This window comes from Phoxinus phoxinus (genome assembly GCF_949152265.1).
Source record: "Phoxinus phoxinus genome assembly, chromosome: 1".
NCBI lineage: Eukaryota > Metazoa > Chordata > Actinopteri > Cypriniformes > Leuciscidae > Phoxinus > Phoxinus phoxinus.
In genome coordinates, this window is record NC_136876.1 from 38,054,593 (window position 1) to 38,061,571 (window position 6,979).

Consider the following 6,979-nt stretch of genomic DNA (forward strand, 5'->3'; position numbering starts at 1 on the left):
CCTTGGCAGGACTGGTCCTTCCAAGTCATTTCCTTCAGAGGCTAGACGAGACTCCTCTTTAGCATTCGGAGAACACGTAAATGGAACATAGCAAGTGCACGTGATTGCGTCATTACATCAGTGAAAAGGTTCGCTTTTGGCGCAGAAATGGAAGTGCTACTGATTTTGTTGCTGTACAGCCATTGAACTCAAGTGGACATCTGAAAATCTCTGTGAAAAAAAAAAATCCTGACTGACATAATTCATGCATGAAAGGGTTAAAATGTGCATAAACAATTATTTCCATACTTTTCTCCCACCTTTTACTTGGTTTTTAAATTGTCCCACTTTTTTTGAACAAGATAGCAAAGCTACGCTCATAGGATTGTGAGTGATTTGGGAGCGCAAAGGATACACATATGCATCCTTTCCTGCATATGATAAATTTTCCGAACGAAGGATTCAGTCCTTGGTTGAAATTCCGAGGATCCTCGATATTGGAACAATCCTTCGACGGATTCAGATGTCGATGACGTAGCATCCTCGAAATTCCGTCTTCCGAGGGTCTGTGGTGGGCGTTCTGGCACAATATGGCTTCCGCCGCATAATCCAGGTAGATGCTGCACATTGGTGGTGGTTGAGGAGATTCCCCCTTCTGTAAAGTGCTTAGAGTACCCAGAAAAGCGTTATAAAAATGTAACAAATTACTTAAAAAATATCTGCATTTCTCATTTTCATTCATGGAGATAACACAGACAATGTGCCATGGTTTGTAGAGCATTGTGCTGGCAATTCAAGATCATGGGTTTGATTCCCAGGGAAGGCATGGACTGATGTATACCTTGAATGCAATGCACATCACTTTGGATAAAAGAGTCTGCCAAATGTATCATTATATATATTGTAATGGATTGAATAGCATTTTTGTATTAAAACAGATACAGATATAGACAATATTAAGACATTTAGGGAGGTGTTGTGGGGAAAGTTTCTGTGACTGATGTCTTTTTTTTTGCTGTAAGATGTGGTATGAACGTAACGTAAAACTGACAGTCTCACTTGCGTGGTTTGATCTTAAAAACCACTGAAACCTGTTTTTTTTCCCTCTCCGGTTGTGATGGCTTGTTCTCTTCATGTAGAGCTTCCTGAAAATCCGGTGTCAAATCAGAGGCATTGCGCGTGTGTGATTGTTTTATGTGTATGCTTGTATGCTACAACCAAATTGCCTTGAATAATGAATAAAGATGAACTGAACTGATAATTAAAACAATACTTTCTTAAGAAGAGGTTTTTTAACACCCACTCAGCACAAAAACAGTACAGTGCAGACTCCATTACAAAACAATTACCATAGTAGTACAATAGTATAGAGATGACATCAGGTGGAACAAAAACAACAAGATGTAGTACCATGATACTTTTTGTGTGTGGGTGGGGGATGGGGGGGGGGGGTGCACTTTTGAAATTAAAAGAAAATAAATTGTATGGAGTATATTTGTGTTTGTGAAATCTCTACACACTCACATTTTTCCCTGTTCTATCTGTGCATCTTTCAGTAAACACCGCAACTCGTATCAGATTTCAGACAAAACAATATTCATTTTCCCCACAGACTGTTTTTTTTTTCTATCTCGATAGTTGTTGAACCACAGGTTGTTTATACCGCTGTTTCTGTGGTTTGTACAACTCAGAATCCAGAACTGATTCACGTGTTCGCAGCACATGTGAACAAATTCTAGGGTGAAAAATGTATACGTTGTTTGTATGACGTGAAGTGATTGCTGAAATGTTTCACAAAGCTGACAAATGCCTTGTAATGAGGCTGTTTGTGCTAATACTTGTCTGGAATTTAATTAATTTAAGTGAAATTTGGTGGGTACGTATATATTACGTAAGATCTGTGCTCCATTGCATAATATTTTCCTCTATTGTCTTCTTGCAAAGGAACACATTCATTACAGCTTGAGATGTTGCTCGTTGATTTGACAAATGGCACCTCAGCCTTTTAATTCATGAGGTTGTGTGTTTTTTAAAATATAATATTCTATATTTTTCTTAACCAAAAACGTATTACTAACTAAACTTCTTATTAAGTCTCTCTTGTATCATTTTAACGCCTGGTTTCTCTAAAACTGTTAAGAATCTTAAGTTCACAATAAACAATAAGTAACAGAACTGTATATAATCCAATCCATTGTTGAGAATCTTAATGAATTAAAGTCTGTTTTCTTTTTCAGCAGTTTGAGCTGTTTTAATATTTTTAATATTAAATAAAGTTGTAATATATTCAATAATAGTAACAAGTTTTTAAATAGGCAATATCTAAATCAGCAACAATAATCAGAACTTTCTAAAATCTGTCTCAACCATAATAAAATCTCAGTCACATTTTGTTGTGCAGACTATTTTATGGCTGAAAAGATTCATTTTTTATAATATTTGAACATATTTTATTACATTCCACATGCAAGCAAATCACAGTATATAAATGTAAAATGTATTTTAAAATAAGCAGCTTCCATTTTTAAATAATTCCTTTGGTGGGGAAAGAAATGTGAGATTTGTTTTGTTCCACAAAATCAAATTTTTTTTTTTTATTTTTTTTTTTATTTATTTATTTATTTTACAGGAATAGTCCAGGTTAAGCTCTTGGTTGTGTCATGATTTCAGGAAATAGTTTGTGAGAGATTCATAGAGTTGTAAAAAAAAAAAAAGGTGAATACTTATGCACTTACAAGAGACATATTTCGATACACACTATTTTTCTGTGGTAATGGACAGGATGAAATGAATGCTGTCGGAGTGTGTGGTTTTCTGTTGACGGAACAGAAAGAAAAGAAAAGTTTGTTGCTGCTGTAATATTTAACAACAATATTGTGTTAGCATCACCTGTATAAACACTTTGTGAAAGATAATATGCTCTGATTCAGATAATGGTTTGTTGTGTAGATTTAGATTTTAGATTTTACAGCATTTTTAACATCTTGCCAGTTCATAATGCATTAACAGATGTATCAAAATCGATTTGTATAACCAAGATTAAAAAATGCTGTAAATTAATTTTTCAGTGTGTGTGTGTGTGTGTGTGTGTGTGTGTGTATGAGATATGTTGACTCTTTTCCGCTGTAATAAGCTGTAAAACGCAAGGTTGACTTGGTTTATTTTGGGTATTGCTGGTCAAGTTACAAAGTGCTTTGAATGTAGGTAATAGTTTCTATACCCACACATTTGCACATACACTCTTAACACCTAAGACCCCTAAAAACATCCTCTCCTTGCGGTCTTGCAATCCGAGGCTGTTTTCTTGTTTTGCATGAGTGTCAATCCCTCCCCCTTCCCTTCACTGAGACAACTGACCTTTACCAGAGCAGCGTGTTTGCATTCTTGTTTGCTCACCTCACACTTTGAGTTCCTGTTCTGATGCAGCACCAAATGTCACTTGTTCTTAGTTAGTTTTGAGTAGCCTACTTTCTACAACTTTGCGTTCTCACTTGAATCATCATAGTACAAACTGTTAACTGCTTACGATACCAAACTGTTAACAAAAACGAACCCTGAGGTTGTGCATAGCTGTGGGCTTGTAAGTGCGGCTGAGCTGTTAGAGAATCATTGTTGTTCTTTCTGCTTTTTTTCATGATGCGAAAATATAACCAAAGATCTCATGTGTATTATGATTGTGTCATCACACAATCGTTTCTTCTATTCCAGATAAATATGCAGTCACCAACTAGAATACGAAGAGTGTCTGCCATGCAGGGAAATCTTTTGCCCTCCAATTCACGATTGCATGATTCTTATTGAAATGACAGAAAGACTTTTGCCAAGCAATGGTAAATGTGACAACACATTAAATGGATTGCTGAACCATCCATTTAAACCATTTGTAGGCATTTAATTTCTCTAACGGGTCTCATGAGAAGTTGTAATAATTGTTCATTGTCAATAGTGAAGAGATATATATTTCAAACCAAACAGCTTTCTGTTGGTAAACGTGCAAATTGGCTTGAACCAAATGCAAAATCTGCCTGGGGAAATATTTCGCCCTCATGTGATACGATCGTGTAGATTCTTAACTAAATGACTGGAATTCGCCCTCGTCATGGCACATCTGACCGCACCTTAAACATACCTCGGGTCTTTAGTGACCCGGTGCGTGATTCACAGAAAACAAAAACAATAGGAAGCATCTTCAGCAAAACTTGAAATGGCTCAGCAATGTACTGCAGAGCAAGCACTGAACACAATCAAATAGTGTCACTGTCACTTGATGGTGGATCTGGTGAAGAAGCTGTCAGTGATCAAAATATTGATTTTTAAGATGAAGATGTTGAAAATGAAAAGTTGATTTAATTCAGGAATGCCATTCAAAAAGTGAAACTTTTATTATTATATTAAAATAAAATATAAAATATATTATAGTCATTCATTATACACAGACTGATATATTTCAAATGTTTATTTCTTTTAATTTTGATGATTATAACTGACAACTAATGAAAAAGTATGAGCATGTACAGCACTCAACACTTAGTTGCGGCTCCTTTTGCCTGAATTACTGCAGCGATGCGGCGTGATGGAGTCGGTCAGTCTGTGGCACTGCTCAGGTGTTATGAGAGCCCAGGTTGCTCTGATAGTGGCCTTCAGCTCTTCTGCATTGTTGGGTCTGGCGTATCACATATTCCTCTTCACAATACCCCATAGATTTTTTATAGGGTTAAGGTCAGGAGAGTTTGCTGGCCAATTAAGAACAGGGATACCATGGTCCTTAAACCAGGTACTGGTAGCTTTGGCACTGTTGGAAAATGAAATCTGCATCTCCATAAAGTTGGTCAGCAGCAGGAAGCATGAAGTGCTCAAAAACGTCCTGGTAGACGGCTGCGTTGACCTTGGACCTCAGAAAACACAGTGGACAAACACCAGCAGATGACATGGCACACCAAACCATCACTGACTGTGGAAACTTAACACTGGACTTCCAGCAACGTGGATTCTGTGCCTCTCCTCTCTTCCTCCAGACTCTGGGAGCTTGGTTTCAAAATGAGATGCAAAGAGGACTTTGGTCCACTGTGCTTTATTAAATCCAGAGTCAACGCAGCCGTCTACCAGGACATTTTCAGAGCACTTCATGCTTCCTTCATTTTCCAGCAAGATTTGCACCTGCACACATTGCCAAAAGAACCAAAACCTGGTTCAATGACCATGGTGTTACTGTGTAATTACTGTGTGATTTCATGTAATACTCTAATTTTCTGGGATTTTGATTTTGTGGGTTTCATAAGCTGTAAGCCATAATCATCAAAATTATAACAAATAAAGGCTTGAAATATCTCACTTTGCATGGTAATGAGTCTATATAATATATGTTTCATCTGTTAAGTTGAATTCTTAAAATAAATCATCTTTTGATGATATTCTAATTATATGACCAGCACCTGTATGTTTGAGATGGCGAGTACGAGTCAGATGCTGAATGTACTGGGAAATGAGCTCTGAAGAGGACACTGATAATGGTATAAAACATCTACTGAAACTGAGCCCTTCCAAGCTCTGAAAGGCAATATGCTTTATTTAATTTTTCTGTAATTGTTACTCTAACATAAGAAGAGTTTTATATCATCGCAACAGGAAGAGATCCATTTGTGTTAGATATAGATTCGGGTCGCTAAAGACAGTCGAGTGCACGAGGTGTCCAACATTTTAAGTGCACATTTTCTTTTTGGAATTTTCATTGTGAAAGCACTACTTGAGAAATATTTATACTACAAAATGGCAGAGAAATTGGGACGCACCAAATCTTTTTCTCTTTCTTTTTTTTGATGCAAAAATTGCAGACTTTAGCTGTACCTGTGTGGTGTGTATTTGCTTGATGCGACATAATGCACACTGAAAACCCTAAAAAGTTGATTGAACTCAATAGTTTTGAGTAAACTCGTTCCTCAATTTAATTGAGTAATGGGTTCTCCCAAAACATGCATATTTAAGTTTACTTAACTTGGTGCTTATGTAGACTTGACTTAAATTGTTTAGTTCACCAAACTTGACGATTATTTAATGTACTTAGACAATAAAGTTCACTTAACATAGTGTTAATTTCCACTCTTAACCCAAATTAGTTGACTTTACTCGCAAATCGCGTGGAAACCCGTTGCCCTATACCACTTTAGGTTTTACACAAGCTGAAACTACACATTTTGAATTGTATTAACATGGAACCCTAACTTTTTACACAAGCTGAAACTAAACTTTTAATTTGAGTGTCACCATTGTTGAGATTCATATGCTGATTGTTGATGTCTGTGTGACAAAATAACATGGCATTTAAAATAAAAATCTACATAATGTTTTTACAACTGTTCAAATTATAACATTTCTGTTGGATTTCCTGGTGAAAAAAATCACAGGTCTTTCATATCAATCATATGGAAAGATCCAGACAATAAGAGATTAAACTCTAGATGACATGAGGTGCTACTGACTTATAATCTTTATTGATGACAAAATCAATACGCAGTCATAGTCGCTGGACCACTTTACTCTTGGCTTTTTTGCTATAACAATTGTGCCTTTTAAACACACAGGTAAAGCAGCCAGAGAAAAACTAATGTTCAAATGTCAATGGCCCAACTAAAGCCAACACTTGTCACCATTATGGTGACTACAAATTAAACAATAATTCATCAACATCTAAACCTCTGTTAATTCTCAATACCGTCTGCTGCCAAGGCCTGTGCTCGTACCGCCTTGGACGCACGTTAGACGCGGGTCTTTTCACGTGACCAGGCAGGTTTTAGCCCCCTCCCCTTCCTTATGAAACTAAACATACTAAGTTATCTCTGCTAAACCTGATTAGTGCAATGAATCTTTCAGCTAAATAGTACAATCAACTAATGTTGTTTAGTAATGATAGCAGGTTTTTACTAAACATAAAAGAATAAGTAATGATCACTCGTAAGTTTAATTAGAAACAAAATCTGGGTTTACAGTGCACATCACTAGTTTT